Source organism: Pristiophorus japonicus, chromosome 20, assembly GCF_044704955.1.
Source record: "Pristiophorus japonicus isolate sPriJap1 chromosome 20, sPriJap1.hap1, whole genome shotgun sequence".
NCBI lineage: Eukaryota > Metazoa > Chordata > Chondrichthyes > Pristiophoridae > Pristiophorus > Pristiophorus japonicus.
The window spans coordinates 75,023,801-75,040,941 of NC_091996.1; the positions used below are offsets into that span (position 1 = coordinate 75,023,801).

The 17,141-nt window shown below is 48.2% G+C and overlaps 1 pseudogene; it reads left to right on the top strand.

The window, feature by feature from the left end:
* Positions 1-4,285, top strand: part of LOC139232771 (zinc finger protein 91-like) — a 93,166-nt pseudogene extending 88,881 nt beyond the window's left edge.
* The last annotated feature ends 12,856 nt before the right edge of the window (positions 4,286-17,141 follow it).

Here is a 17,141-nt window from a genome sequence, read left to right on the forward strand (position 1 = left end):
ATTGACAGACGCTCCCTGACCGCTCCCCATAGACAGACGCTCCCTGAGCATTCCCCACTGACAGATGCTTCCTGACCGATCCCAATGACAGACGCTCCCTGACAGCTCCCCATTGACAGATGTTCCCTGACCGCTCCCCATTGACAGACGCTCCCTGACCGCTCCACACTGACAGACGCGCCCGGAGTAGTCCCCACTGACAGACGTTCCCTGACCGCTCTACATTGACAGAAAGTCCCTGAGCAGTCCCCATTGACAGACGCTCCCTGACCGGTCCCATTGACAGACGCTCCCTGAGCGGTCCCCATTGACAGACGCTCCCTGACCGCTCCCCATTGACAGACGCTCCCTGAGCGGTCCCCATTGCCAGACGCCCCCTGACCGCTCCCCATTGACAGACGCTCCCTGATCGGTCCCATTGACAGACGCTCCCTAACTGGTCCCATTGACAGGCGCTCCCTGACCGCTCCCCATTGATAGATGCTCCCTGACGGTCCCCATTGACAGACGCTCCCTGATCATTCCCTATTGACAGACGCTCCCTGATCGCTCCCCGTTGACAGACGCTCCTTGACCGCTCCCCGTTGTCAGACCGTTGCTGACCGTTCTCTGTTGACAGACGCTCCCTGACCGGTTCCATTGACATATGCTCCCTGAGCTGTCGCCATTGACAGACGCTCCCTGACCGCTCCCCATTGACAGACGCTCCCTGACCGGTTCCATTGACAGACGCTCCCTGACCAGTCCCATTGAAAGGCACTCCCTGACCGCTCCCCATTGACAGACGCTCCTCGAGCAGTCCCCATTGACAGAGGCTCCCTGACTGCTCCCCACTGACAGACGCTCCATGACCGGTCACCATTGACAGACGCCCCCTGACCAGTCTCCATTGACAGACGCCCCCTGACCGCTCTCCATTGACAGACGCCCACGACCAGTCTCCAATGACAGACACTCCCTGAGCAGTCCCCATTGACAGACGCTCCCTGACCGGTCCCATTGACAGATGCACCCTGACCGGTCGCATTGACAGGCGCTCCCTGACCGGCGCCATTGACAGACGCTCCCTGACTGCTCCCCATTGACAGACGCTCCCTGACGGTTGCCATTGACAGACGCCCCCTGGCCGGTCCCCATTGACAGACGTTCCCTGACCGGCGCCATTGACAGACGCTCCCTGAGCGGTCCCCATTGACAGACGCACGCTCGGTCCTCCAGTCCCGCCCCCTCTCTTCCTATTGGTCCGGAGCTGCCGTCACTCCCCCGGGCAGTGTGAGCTGAGCATGCGCGGTCAGTTGGTTGGTGGGTGAGAGATGGGCGGTGGGTCCAGTCCCCACAGCAAACTTCGCATTATCCGTCTCACACACATTCGTTGTGGGCCTCAGGCCCCGAATAACAAGCTCCGGCTCCGACCTTTGCCCCGAGGGAGGGCCCCCGGGGGAGGGGCAGCTGCGGGGCTGTCTCCCGGTGACAGGCCGGGGAACGGCCGCCATCTTGCTGGGGCAGGGGCAGAGGGGCGCATGCGCGGCCTTTCCCTGGGCCAGGAACCAGGAGGAGAGAATGTTGTGAATTTCTATCCTGGACTCACAGTCAGGGCTTTTGTAAAGTGCTGTTCCAGGCTGTGAGAAGGGCAGCATTTACAGGCCGCAAACTCAAACCCAACATCAACTCAACGCACCAGGGCAAAAGCTGACTGCTCTCATTCTATATCATTCTGTGTAAACTCCTTTTACAGAGTATTAGCAGGGGAGGATTTACAGCCGGGAAACTCAAACCCAACATCACGTCAAGATATCAGAGTTCCTCCATTCATCAGGCCTGAATATCAGCGGCCTTTCAATGTGGAAGGAGAAATGTTTGTCTGTTTGGTCTGTGGGAACAGATTTCAAACATCAGTATGACTGGAAAAGCCCAGAGACACACACACCCGAGTGAGAGTGTTCCAGTGCACTGACTGTGGAAAGAGCTTTAACCTGTTACACAGCCTGAAAAAACATTGCACCATTCACAGCGGGGAGAAAGCGTACACGTGTTGTGTGTGTGGATGAGCCTTCAACTTATCGTCCAACCTGGAGAGACACAAGGACACCCCCACCATGGAGAAACCGTGGAAATGTGGGGACTGTGGGAAGGGATTCAATTACCCATCACTGCTGGAAACTCATCGACGCAGTCACACCGGGGAGAGACCGTTCACCTGCTCCGTGTGTGGGAAGGGATTCACTCAGTCATCCTACCTGCTGACACACCAGCGAGTTCACACTGGGGAGAGACCCTTTAAATGCTCTGACTGTGGGAATGGTTTTAAGAACTCTGCAGATTTAATTAAACACCAGCTTGTTCACACTGACGAGAGACCATTCAGTTGTTCTTACTGTGAGAAGAGCTTCAGGCAGTCATCTCACCTTATTCAACACCAGCGAATTCACACTGGGGAGAGACCGTTTACCTGCTCCGTATGTGGTAAGGGATTCACTCATGCATCTAATCTTCGGACACACCAACGGGTTCACACTGGGGAGAGGGTATTCACCTGCTCCGTGTGTGGGAAGGGATTTACTCAGTCATCCAATCTTCGGACACACCGGCTAGTTCACATTGGGGAGAGGCCGTTCACCTGCTCTGAGTGTGGGAAGGGATTCGCTAAATCATCCCACCTGCTGACACACCAACTTGTTCACTTTGATAAGAGACCTTTTAAATGTTCTGACTGTGAGAAGAGCTATAAAAGCGCAAAGGATCTGCTGACACACCAGCGAGTTCACACTGGGGAGAGGCCATTCACCTGCTCCGAGTGTGGGAAGGGATTCACTCTATCATCCAACCTGCTGAGACATCAGCGAATTCACACTGGGGAGAGGCCATTCATCTGCTCCGAGTGTGGGAAGGGATTCACTCTATCATCCAGCCTCCAGGCGCACCAACGCGCTCACAGCGGGGAGAGGCCGTTCACCTGCTCCATGTGTGGGAAGGGATTCAATCGATCATGCAACCTGCTGAGACATCAGCAAGTTCACACCAGGGAGAGGCCGTTCACCTGCTCCGAGTGTGGGAAGGGATTCACCCGTTCATCCAGCCTGCTGAGACACCAGCGAGTTCACAAGTGACTGCGGGGGTTGGATTCTGCTGTTAATCACATCCTTTGGTTGTTTGTGCCGATGTTGATGACCCCTATAACTGGGCTGGTGTTTAAGTTTCTGGATATATGTCAACGAAAACACTTTTGGTGTAAACACACAATGTGTTGTATTCTTTATTTCTCCAAGATAAGAGACTGACTGATGTCTTGTTACCGACTGTTCCATTTTTGGGCCTTTTCTCCATTCTAGCTCTAGATCATTTCAGTGCTCATACCTTCAGTTACTCTCATGGACAAGTGCCAGCTCCCTATACCTCCCAGAGTGCCTCTCCTGGCCTTGGTATCCAGGGAAGGTATCAGGAACACGCCCGGGATCACTAAACACAAAACCCAAAACCCAATCACTATCAGCAACTATGTGTGCCCCACAGCATCTCTCACCATTGATGTGTGCATAGAGCATCATGCCTGCAAACCTGGTTTTAAATTTACTCAGCTAATATATTTAATGGGAGCCTGCAGGCTGATGAGACATTGTTAAGGTGCTGCTGTACTGCTGTGTCAGCCATGGCTCAGTGGGCAGCGCTCTCGCCTCTGTGTCAGAAGGTTGTGGGTTCAAGTCCCACCCCAGAGACTTGAGCACAAGAATCTAGGCTGACATTCCTGTGCAGTACTGAGGGAGTGCTGTACTGTCGGAGGAGCAGTGCTGAGGGAGTACTGCACTGTCGGAAGTGCCGTCTTTCAGATGAGACATTATCCAGAGACCTCATCTGCTCTCTCAGGTGCATGAAAAAGATCTATGACACTGTTTAGAAGAGCATGGAAGTAATCTCTGGTGTCCTTGCCAATATTTATCACTAAAACAAAACAGATTATCTGGCCAGTGTCACATGGTTGTTTGTGGGAGCTTGCTGTGCGCAAATTGGCTGCCGTGTTTTCTACATTACAACAGTGACTACACTTCAAAAGTACTTCATTGGCTGTGAAGTGCTTTGGGATGTCATGAAAGGTGCTATATAAATGCAAGTCTTTTCTTCTCTCTGCATTGTGCCTGCAGTGAAAATGACTGAACACTTGTCCCGCTGTTGTGAAATGTGTGTGTCTTTGAATAAGCCTCATGTCCTTGCTCATGTCTGCTGCCGTTGTGTAGAAAGGAGATGGTGTAAAGAGATGGTCTTTGTATGGAAAAGTAAAACAAGGAAACTATTTCTGTGTGTGATAGTGACTCAGCCTTATGGTTACAGTCAGAACGATGCTCAGATATCCTTGTGATTAGGGAGAAAGAGGGATGAGGTCCTGCAGGCAGATTTTTAGGGAGCTAGGAAAGAAATTAAAAAGCAGGCCCTCAAAGGTAGTAATCTCTGGATCACTCCTGGTGCCACGAGTTAGTGAGTATAGAAATAGGAGGATAGAGCAGATGACTGTGTGGCTGAAGAGATGGTGCAGGAGGGAGGGCTTTAGATTTTAAATTGGAAAGCCAATTTCAGTGGGTTGGGAATGGATCTGGCCCGGCTAAATTGGAATCAAAGACTGGCAGGCAAAACTGTAATCGAACAATGGGCTGCCTTTAAAGAGATGGTTGGGGTAAAGTCGAGGTACATTCCCACGAGGGGGAAAGGGAGGGCAACCAAAGCCAGAGCTCCCCGGATGATGAAAGGGATAGAGAGTAAAATGAAGCACAAAAAGGGGGCGTATGACAGATGTCAGGTTGAGAATACAAGTGAGAACTGGGCTGAATATAGAAAGTTCAGACGGGAAGTGAAAAAGGAAATAAGAGGGGCAAAGAGAGGGTATAAGAATAGATTGGTAGCTAACATAAAAGGGAATCCAAAAGTCTTCCATAGGCATATAAATAGTAAATGGGTAATAACAGGAGGGGTGGGGCCGATGAGAGACCAAAATGGAGACCTACGTTTGGAGGCAGAGGGCAGGGCTGAGGTACTAAATGAGTACTTTGTATCTGTCTTCACCAAGGAAGAAGCTGCTGTCAAAGTCATAGTGAAAGAGGAGGCTGTGGAGATACTGGATGGGATAAAGGTACTAGAAATGCTGCTGTACTTAAAGTAGATAAGGACCAGATGGGATGCTGAGAGAAATAAAGGTGGAAATTAATAAGAACATAAGAAATAGGAACAGGAGTAGGCCATAAGGCCCCTCGAGCCTGCTCCACCATTCAATAAGATCATGGCTGATCTGATCATGGACTCAGCTCCACTTCCCTGCCCGCTCCCCATAACCCCTTATCCACGTATTGTTTAAGAAACTGTCTATTTATGTCTTTAATTTAATTCAATGTCCCAGCTTCCACAGCTCTCTGAGGCAGCGAATTCCACAGATTTACAACCCTCAGAGAAGAAATTCCTCCTCATCTGAGTTTTAAATGGGTACCCCTTATTCTAAGATTATGCCCCCTAGTTCTAGTCTCCCCCACCAGTGGAAACATCCTCTCTGCATTCACGTTGTCAAACCCCCTCATAATCTTGATAAGATCACCTCTCATTCTTCTGAACTCCAATGAGTAAAGGCCCAACCTACTTAACCTTTTCTCATAAGTCAACCCCCTCATCCCCGGAATCAACCTAGTGACTCTTCTCTGAACTGCCTCCAAAGCAAGTATATCCTTTCGTAAATATGGAAACCAAAACTGCACGCAGTATTCCAGGTGTGGCCTCACCAAAATCTTGTATAGCTGTAACAAGACTTCCCTGCTTTTATACTCCATCCCCTTTGCAATAAAGGCTAAGATACCATTGGCCTTCCTGATCACTTGCTGTACCTGCATACTATCCTTTTGTGTTTCATGCACAAGTACCCCCAGGTCCCGCTGTACTGCAGCACTTTGCAATCTTTCTCCATTTAAATAATAACTTGCTCTTTGGCAGAAAATAATCAAAGTGCATGACCTCACACTTTCCAACATTATATTCCATCTGCCAAATTTTTGCCCACTCACTTAGCCTGTCTATGTCCTTTTGCAGATTTTTTGTGTCCTCCTCACACATTGCTTTTCCTCCCATCTTTGTATCGTCAGCAAACTTGGCTACGTTACACTCAGTCCCTTATTCTAAGTCGTTAATATAGATTGTAAATAGTTAGAGTCCCAGCACTGATCCCTGAGGCACCCCACTAGTTACTGGTTGCCAACCAGAGAATGAACCATTTATCCTGCCTCTCTGTTTTCTGTTAGTTAGCCAATCCTCTATCCATGCTAATATATTGCCCCCAACCCCATGAACTTTTATCTTGTTCAATAACCTTTTATGTGGCACCTTGTCAAATGCCTTCTGGAACTCCAAATACACCACATCCACTGGTTCCCCTTTATCCATCTTGTTCGTTACATCCTCAAAGAACTCCAGGAAATTTGTCAAACATGACTTCCCCTTCATAAATCCATGCTGACTCTGCCTGACCGAATTTTGCTTTTCCAAATGTCCTGCTACTGCTTCTTTAATAATGGACTCCAACATTTTCCCAACCACAGATGTCAGGCTAACTGGTCTATAGTTTCCTGCCTTTTGTCTGCCTCCTTTTTTAAATAGCGGCGTTACATTTTCAGTTTTCCAATCTGCTGGGACCTCCTCAGAATCCAGGGAATTTTGGTCAATTACAACCAATGCATCCACTATCCCTGCTGCTACTTCTCTTAAGACCCAGGATGCAAGCCACCAGGTCTAGGGGATTTATCTTCCTTTAGTCCCATTATCTTACTGAGTACCAACTCCAGAGTGATTGTGATTGTGTTTACCTCTCCCCCTATAGCCCCTAGACTATCCACTGTTGGGATATTGTTAGTGTCTCTACCGTAAAGACTGATACAAAATATTTGTTCAGAGTTTCTGCCATCTCCATGTTCCCCATTACTAATTCCCTGGTCTCGTCCTCTAAGGGACCAACATTTACTTTAGCCACTCTTTTCCTTTTTATATACCTGTAGAAAGTCTTGCTATCTGTTTTTATATTTCGCGCTAGTTTACTTTCATAGTCCATCTTCCCTTTCTTAATCATTTTTTTAGTCGTTCTTTGCTGGCTTTTAAAAGCTTCCCAATCTTCTGACATCCCACTAGTTTTGGCCACTTTGTATGCCCTTGTTTTTAATTGGATACCATCCTTTATTTCTTTAGTTAGCCACGGATGGCTATCTTTTCTTTTACACTCTTTCCTTCTCACTGAACTCTTGAGAGTTGTGAAATATCTCCTTAAATGTACACCACTGTTTATCAACCGTCCTACACTTTAATCTATTTCCCAGTCCACTTTACCCAACTCTGCCCTCATAGTCTCCTTTATTTAAGCTTAGTGCGTTGGTTAGAGATCCAACTTTCTCACCCTCCATCTGAATTTGAAACTCAACCATGCTATGATCACTCATTCCGAGGGGATCCTTTACTAGGAGATTGTTTATTAATCCTGTCTCATTACACAGGACCAGATCTAAAATAGCCTGCCCCCTGGTTGGTTCCGTTACATACTGCTCTAGGAACTCCTTCCCAAGGCTACCCTGGCCAATTTGATTTGTCCAATCAATATGGAGGTTAAAATCACCCATGATTATTGCTGTTCCCTTTTTACAAGCCCCCACTATTGCCTGGTTTATGCTCCGCCAACCGAGTTGCTACTGTTAGGGGGCTTATAGACTACACCGACCAGTGATTTTTTTCCCCCTTATTGTTCCTTATCTCCACCCAAACTGTTTCAACACCCTTGTCATTTGAGCCAATATCGTTTCTTACTATTTCAGTGATTCCATCCTTTATCAATAGAGCTACCCCACCTCCTTTTCCTTTCTATCTGTCCTTCTGGATTGTCAAATACCCCTGAATATTTAATTCCCAGTCCTGGTCACCTTGCAACCACATCTCTGTAATGGCTATCAGATCATACCCATTTGTCTCAATTTGTGCCGTCAACTTGTTAAGTCCGAGTTCGGGTGGTCAGCTGCATTCGACAATAATCGATTCAGATACCTTCAATCTTTACGTCTTTATTGAAGCAGCTTCGGACTTGTTACCAAGCACAGAGTCTACAGATTCCGGGGCAGGCAGATAAAAGGTCTGCCTGTCCTCACAGACGCATCCCTTTTATTCTTACAAACCGAAGGAGGTATGGCCTGCTTCATCAATCACAGTGTGTTACTAGGGCTTCATGAATTGACAGCCTGTTTATCTTTAGAACACTTTATGCTTTTACGAGCGGAATAGCCCAGCTTAATCACACGAAGCAAATGTGTTCCTTATCAAGTCATGGCCATAAACCCTTGTTCATCAGTGATGACTTTGTCCACTACTTTCTCACGGGAAACCAATTCTGTCTTTTCTTATTTTCTTATTGATTTGTAGAACCATTTTATTAACCCTTTCATGATTCTTCCACCTACATTCACATTCCCTCCTGTTATCATTCCATGATAAATTCTCATTCATAAATGTTTACTCTCAATTTTGCGCACGGCCCGGTACTCCCTGCCTCAACATGCTGGCCAGTCACGCGGTTTCAGGAGTCCCGGTTGCTTAGATCAAATTATGCCCCATGTTATTGCTAAGATCAATTTTGTCCCGACCATTATGTGTGAAATTATACGAATCCAAGGATGGATGTTCACATTTATTCCCCAATCCCAGACCTTTCTCCACCAACTCTGACTTTGTAAGTCTACATCGATATCTTCTTCCAGTACTTTGATTTTAGTTTGCAGTTGGTGGTAGAGCTTTACGGATTGACCCAGTCTGAGCCTCAACTCTTGTAATACTTCGGTTAGATGTGGGATGGGTGATATGCGCTTGCCCGATCGTGACAGGTCGTAGTGGCGTAAAGCAAAAGTTTGGCTGTGGTATAGGGCACTGCAGGTCATTTGGGTCCCTTGTCTTACTTCTACACAGGTATCCACACTCTGGCAAGAGGTGATGCCCGTGTTTGAGTCGTGAAGACAGGAATAATTGGACTGCTTTGTGAGACAAATCTGGTTAACGGGCACATCCACTTCTGCGCACCCGAATCCTGTACCATTCCAACACTGTGGGTACCCATCCTTCCCAGACCCTGTGGTGTTTAGGCAGGTGGCCGGGGTGCCTCAGCCATCGGAATATGTGAAGGTAATGTTTTCGGCGGGCGGGGTATCATTGTATCCTCGTATGTAAAGACTGGGATCCATAACTGGGGTTGGGGTAAACAATTCAGTGACCGACATAACAGGGTAGCATACAACCGACTCTGGCATGAATAAGATCTTATGAGTCCTCAGGAATATATTATGATCGTTCCCCAGTTGCCCTTGCACGTTCCTTTTCCTCTTTGCCCTGTTACTGATTCCAGGGATTGGTCCTTTGAATCAACTAAGTCATCTTCAGGTTGATCAGGGCAAACAAAGTCCATCTCACATTCCCTGAACCGGCATGGCAAATTCCATCGGTCTTTGCCCTGTAGAGTCACCTGTCGATCAACCTGTGAGAGTATACCCGTACGGGATTTTATTTTAGTCATGGTCCATGATTCGAGATCGTCTGGTGTCCTGGTTCCACATTGTACGATATCTCCCGTACAGAGGTGGAGAATTTGCTCTCGTGAGCCGTCGGTTGGGCAGCTGAGTAGTCGTCCCCCTGTTTTTGTTACTGTTATCAGCAGGATCACGACTCCTAGCAGCAGGGTTCCGTGCATTCTTTCAATCCTGAAAGACAAAGGGGCTTGCAAACCGTCATGTTACTATCGTGGCTACCAAAGACTCATGTTATGCCTAAATACCTAAAAGCAGGACAAACAATCATATAATAATTAGATTAATTAAAATTATGGCTTAAAATTACGGCTAAAATGGTTACGGAACGACGGGAACGAACGTATTATGGCACTTCAATTATTAGTCCACGTCTATCTCCACTCCCCCCTTTTGATTACCGCCGGTAATCGATTTGCAATGATGCATGTGCACCCACGCGTCTCTACCTTCCACCTTTACAGCGGTGGGGGTGGTGAGTAAGACCTGAAATGGACCATTCCATCGGGGCTGGAGATGACGTCGCGTCCAATTTTTGATGAGGACGAAGGATCCGGGCTCGATAGGGGATGATCCGTGAGAGGAGGGACGGTCATCATAAGCGGCGCGAACCTGTGAATGAGAGGCTCGCAATGCCTTAGTTAGGGCTAACACATAGGCAGTCATCTCCTCAGTCATGTGATGCAAGTAAACGGCAACTGGAGAATGGTGGTCCCAAGGGGTGCGAAGAGGTCTGCCGTACACAATCTCGGCCGGGGTGAGACGCGTCGTCCCTGCGGGGGTGGAGCGAATCTGAAAAAACAATTTTAACCAAGTCGACCCTGTTTGAGAGGTCAGTTTAGCTAACTTGGTTCGCTCGACCAGACCTGCCGCCTGGGGGCGATAGGCACAAGAGAGTTGTTGATGTATCCCTAACTGTTGGCACAATTCCTTGTTTACAGCTGCAATGAAATGGGGTCCGTTATCTGAGCTAAGACGACTGGGAACCCCAAAGCGAGGGATAATTTCCTTCAGCAATATCTTAACAACAGTACAGGCTCTATTATCAGTAGTAGGATAAGCTTCAATCCATTTACTAAAAACATCAACAATAACCAACACATATTTATAACACTGACAGCGTGGCAATTCTATATAGTCCATCTGCAAAATCTCGAAGGGTCCGGCTGGCAAGGGTGTTTTACCTAATAAACATGGTGCCCCCCTTCCAGGATTATGGCGTTGGCAGGTAAGGCAACGAGAAATAATATTCTGCGCAAACATTTGGAGGCTAGGATGCCACCATGTCTGGAGGAGCAGGTCACTAGTGGCTTTTGCTCCACAATGCGTGGCGTAATGAACACATTCAATTACCCAAAGGGCCAATTCATCGGACATATAAGTTTGATCCGCGAGTGTGATCCACAACCCGGAGGCAGTATCATATTTACAATCAAGATCGTTCCAAAGTTGTTTTTGTACAGCAGGAGCGCCCTCCTGTAGGCGAAGTACCTCTTTGATGGTTGGCATTGGCTTTTCAGGGGCCGACCAGCTCGGTTTAGAGCCGGACGTCTGCCTCATCATTCGGGGCACAACAATCTGCTGACTCCTTGCAGCACACTTAGCCGCCTCGTCAGCACGGCGGTTTCCGATGTCGATTGGAGAGGAACCGGCAGTATGAGCGGAACATTTAATAACAGCGATTTATCGAGGGAGCAGAAGAGCAAGTAATAGGTCAGACACAAGCACTTGGTTCGAGATTGGCGTACCGGTTGAAGTTAGGAATCCTCGGTTTTTCCAGAGCTGGCCGAAGTCGTGGACAACCCCAAAGGTGTAACGGGAGTCAGTGTAGATATTGACTTGGAGATCCTCTCCTAAAATACACGCACGGGTGAGGGCAAAAAGTTCTGTTTGCTGAGCGGAAAGGGGGACCTGGAAGGCTCCAGACTCGAGAGTCGTTCCTTCTTGACTGACAACAGCATAACCGGAAATGCGGGTTCCTTCCTTGTTGATGGAGGAACTGCCATCAGTGAACATAACGAGATCAGGGTTTAACAGAGGGGTATCTGAAAGGTCGGAGCGAGGGCTCGTGTCCTCAAGGACTGAGTGCAGACAGTCATGATCCGGCCTAACAACATATTCTGTCTTTACTTTAGTCAGCAGTGAATCTTTTAGCTCAACCGTCGGACCGTCCTTCCAAAAAGCTTTTACTGCTCGAGACATTGCCTGAGTTGTGGCGTCACACCAGTCAAGATTATTGGTCCTTATTGCAGTAGCAACTGTTCCAGGAAGGCAGTTCATTTACATAGAACAAAACTGAGGAAAGGGTTGTCCCCTAGAAAACGCCTGGTCTCCTGACTGGGTTCCATATACTTCCTTAAATCTCTCTCAAAATTCCTCGACTGTCTCGCCCTTCTTTGTTTTCATGTCCAAGACTTTGGTAATATCGACAGGTTTTCGCAGAACTACGTGTACAGCATCCAGAAGCATCGTCTCTCTGTTCTCGTTATTCGCGTTCGCTACTTCTAAGGCATCGTGAATTTGATATCCTAAGGCTTCCTTAAATCTGGTCCATTCAGAACCAGTAAGTACCTGTTGTACCAGAGACCAAAGGTCCCTTGAGTCTGCTTGATAGACTCTAATGGTTCATGACAAAAATTCAATGAACCGTTGAGGACAGGTATTTTTATTCGGGGCGCTGGTTAATATGGACATAAGTTCATGAGGTTTCCAAGGTAACCACACTTGTATTTTAGCAGGGGGCTGCACATCCGGGCCTCCATCCTCAATAGGCGCTGCTGGTGCCAACACGCGAGGGTTAGGGACAGTTCTGACGGGCAGCTGTTTCGACGCGCGTTTCTTCAGGGGTCTTGGTGTCTCCCTGTCATTGTCCCCTTCAACATCACCAACCCATCCCGACTCTGAATCTGTCCAGTATCTGACCCTGACACTATCACATCATCCTCATCCGTAGGGATTGATTTCCCCTTTTTCCCTTTACCACTATGTCATTGATTTCTTTCAAGCCATTGTAATCTCCCGATTTCCTGTTCAAGTTGATGCCGTCTTTGAACCTGGCTTCTAGTCCCCTCTGCAACGGATCGACAGAAAACCTCATCATCAGACTTAGTTCCCCGCCACTGTCGTTCTCTATTAGACACATTGTCTAAACTGGGATAAATGAGTGTTGCAGCAGCAGTGGTGCCCGGTGTTGGGACATTAGGACCGGGGTAAGGGGGTGGTAGAACTCCGTTCGTCTGTAAATTTGGCAACGGCACATTTACTGCCACAGCCGCGTCAGCCAAGGCATTAACATCGGGTTGTGCCATCGGACGAGGCGGGGGAGCCCCTGGAGTCATATTCCAATTATCCCATTCATCGTCATCATCAGCCCCTTGCATGCCAAGACCAGCCATTGAACTACGTAGTTCAGTTAAAGATTCCTTGTTTGTTCTATTTCTCTTTTCCTGTGCACATTCCTTTCTTTAAATTTCCAATGACTTAGGGATTCCCGCATCGGTTAATTTAATTCCTGCCTTGAGAGCATTCTCCTGCCAACTCGCCAGAATATTCTTATCTTTTTCATCCTGACAATGTTGGCGCCAAATTTCAATCAATTTCTTACTCTTTTTCCCGATTCCCCTTTCCAAATTAATTCTTGGGCGTGTTTAATTGTTTCTAAATCACTTGAACCCCCTAATGGCCATATGTCTGAACCTAATTTCTGATTCAAACCTCCCGACAATTGTCTGAGTTGCTCGTTTTTATCTGGGTGTTTATTACCCATGATAAAACTTATCTTAACCTAGGTATTCAATGTTTTGACAGACTCATTAAGTGAGACAATTTCAAATCAGTTATTCCTTTTCTCTCTATTCCTTTTCTCTTTATTCCTTTTCTCTTTATTCCTTTTCTCTTTTAACGTTTGACGGACTACTTATGGTAGACAATTTCCAGATCAACCTACACCTTCGTAACTTTAACAGACCACCATCGTGGACAATTCCAAATCTATTCCTTCGTAACTTTAACGGACCACCATCGTGGACAATTCCAAATCTATCTTTTCCTGGGGTAATCTGACAACTGACCACGGGCAATCCCGTCAACAATTAATTGAACAGTGGTGAAAGATCCGCGACCAGAACTTACGACAGGAGGAAAACAAAGTGGCAATTTAACTAAATATACTCACTTTGGGGCCCATTTCCTCTGCCGCGTCCCGTCTGTAGGATATCAATGATTCAGCCACTTCCAATCGAGAGTTTTTGGGATCCCACTTCTGACACCAAATGTTAAGTCCTAGTTCGGGTGGTCAGCTGCATTCGACAATAATCGATTCAGATACCTTCAATCTTTACATCTTTATTGAAGCAGCTTCGGACCTGTTACCAAACTGCCAGCACAGAGTCTACAGATTCCGGGGCAGGCAGACAAAAGGTCTGCCTGTCCTCACAGACGCATCCCTTTTATTCTTACAAACCGAAGGAGGTATGGCCTGCTTCATCAATCACAGTGTGTTACTAGGGCTTCATGAATTGACAGCCTGTTTATCTTTAGAACACTTTATGCTTTTACGAGCGGAATAGCCCAGCTTAATCACACGAAGCAAATGTGTTCCTTATCAAGTCATGGCCATAAACCCTTGTTCATCAGTGATGACTTTGTCCACTACTTTCTCACGGGAAACCAATTCTGTCTTTTCTTATTTTCTTATTGATTTGTAGAACCATTTTATTAACCCTTTCATGATTCTTCCACCTACATTCACAAACTCATCTATTTTGTTACAAATGCTACGTGCATTTAGACAAAGTGCCTTTAAGTTTGCTTTTTTTACCCTTTTTTCCTTCTTGTTCCTCTCTCCTTCAAACTCACTTTCTTTATTTTTGCTTTCTAATTCCGCTTTACTCCTCTCCCTACTGAATCTACTCTCAGGTTCCCATTCCCCTGCCAGCAATAGCAACCCCCCCCCCCCACAAGGATATTGGTCCCGGCTCTGTTGAGGTGCAACCCGTCCGGCTTGTACAGGTCCCATCTCCCCCAAAAGCGGTCCCAATGCCTCAGGCACCATCTCGCCAGCCATGCATTCATCTGCTCTATCCTCCTATTTCTATACTCACGAACTCATGGCACTGGGAGTAATCCAGAGATTACTACCTTTGAGGTCCTGCTTTTTAATCTCTCTCCTAGCTCCCGAAACTCTGCCTGCAGGACTTCAGCCCTCTTCTACCTATTTCATTGGAACCGATGTGGACCACGACCTCTGGCTGTTCACCCTCTCCCCCCAGAATGCCCTGCCGCCGCTCAGTGACATACTTGACCCTGGCACCAGGGAGGCAACATACCATCCTGGAGTCACGTCTGTGGCCGCAGAAACCCCTGTCTGCTCCCCTGACTATTGAATCCCCTACCACTATAGCTCTTCCATTCTTTTTCCGCCCCCCCCCCTGCCCCCGGTGCAGCTGAGCCACCCGTGGTGCCGTGGACTTGGCTTTGGCTGCACTCCCCAGAGCCACCATCGACCTCACCGGTACTCAGAACAGAGTACCGGTTGGAGAGCGAGATGGACTCGGGCAATCCTTCACTACCTGCCTAGTCCTCCTCTTCTGTGTGGCGGTCACCCACTCCCTCTCTGCCTGCACACTCTGAAGCTGTGGGGTGACCGCCTCTAGAGCGTATCCACGTCGCTCTCAGTCTCGCGGATGCTCCGCAGTGTCCCCAGCTGCCGCTCAAGCTCCAAAACACGGAGCTCCAGTTGGTGCAGCCAGAGACACCTCCTGCACACGTGGTCATCCGGAACTTCCCACATGCCACAGGATGCGCAATCCACGGGACTGAGCTGCCCTGCCATCCCTCTAATTACACTCGCAACTATCGAGTAGAACTAAACTCTAAACCTTAGCACAACACACACAGCCGCTACTCAGCAAACAGCCGGTTTAATTATCTAGCTCTCCTTAAATAATAAAGATCACATATATTTCCTTGCAGTTCCTACTTACAGCAATGCCAAAGGTTTCTTACTAAGAAGAAAAAGAAAAATACTCCGCAATCCACCAGCCAATCACTTACCTGCTTGGCTGTGACGTCACACTTCGATTTCGATTTTTAAAAAACTTTTTGTCCCTGCAGCAGCTGGCTCCTCCCGACTCTCGGGCCCTGTATGTGGGTCTGGAACTCCCACTCCCGTGGCTCCTCCCGACTCTCGGGCCCTGAATCTGGGCCTGGAACTCCCGCTCCCGCTCCCGTTCTTCTCCACTCTCGGGCCCTGAATCTGGGCCTGGAACTCCTGCACCCGCTCCTCCCGACTCTCGGGCCCTGTATCTGGGTCTGGAACTCCCACTCCCGTGGCTCCTCCCGACTCTCGGGCCCTTTATGTGGGCCTGGAACTCCTGCACCCGCTCCTCCCGACTCTCGGGCCCTGTATCTGGGTCTGGAACTCCCACTCCCGTGGCTCCTCCCGACTCTCGGGCCCTGTATGTGGGCCTGGAACTCCTGCACCCGCTCCTCCCGACTCTCGGGCCCTGTATCTGGGACTGGAACTCCCACTCCCGTGGCTCCTCCCGACTCTCGGGCCCTGTATGTGGGCCTGGAACTCCTGCACCCGCTCCTCCCGACTCTCGGGCCCTTTATCTGGACCTGGAACTCCCGCTCCCGCTTCTCCCGATTCTCGGGCCCTGAATCTGGGCCTGGAACTCCCGCTCCCGCTCCTCCCGACTCTCGGGCCCTGAATCTGGGCCTGGAACTCCCGCTTCCGCTCCCGTTCTTCTCCACTCTCGGGCCCTGAATCTGGGCTTGGAACCCCCGCTCCCGCTCCTCCCGACTCTCGGGCCATAATCTTCCTTGGATACGGGTCTGGTGCCAGAGGACTGGAGAATTGCAAATGATACACCCTTGTTGAAAAAAGAGTGTTCCCCAGGGGTCGGTACTGGGACCACTGCTTTTCTTGATATATATTAATGACTTAGACTTGGGTTTACAGGGCACAATTTGAAAATATGCAGATGACCCAAAACTTGGCAGTATAACGAACAGTGAGGATAGTGATCGACTTCAAAAAGACATAGACAGGCTGGTGGAATGGACGGACACGTGGCAGATGAAATTTAATGCAGAAAAGTGCAAAGTGATACCTTTTGGTAGGAAGAATGAGGAGAGGCAATATAAACTAATATACCTGAGAGACCCGGGGGTATATGTGCACAAAGCATTGAAAGTGGCAGGGTAGGTTGAGAAAGCGATTAAAAAAGCAGATGGAATCCTGGGCTTCATAAATAGAGGCATAGAGTACAAAAGCAAGGAAGTTATGATGAACCTCAACTGTAGCATTGTGTCCGAGTCAGGCAGACAAACAATCTGAATGTGTATAGAGTCCAAATGTAGATCAAGGTCAGTCCTTGGAGAAAAACTCTCTTCAGGTTCAGCCTAGAGTGAGTCAATGTCCTCCAACAAGATCGGAAAGTTCTGTTCAAGAAAGATGGTATCCTCTTCGAAACAGAAAACCAGTGGTTAAGTTTAATCTGTAAATATGAAAAATAAGCTCATATCTTTTGTTTGTGTTGCAGAATTCTATAGTAGAATTTGGAAACA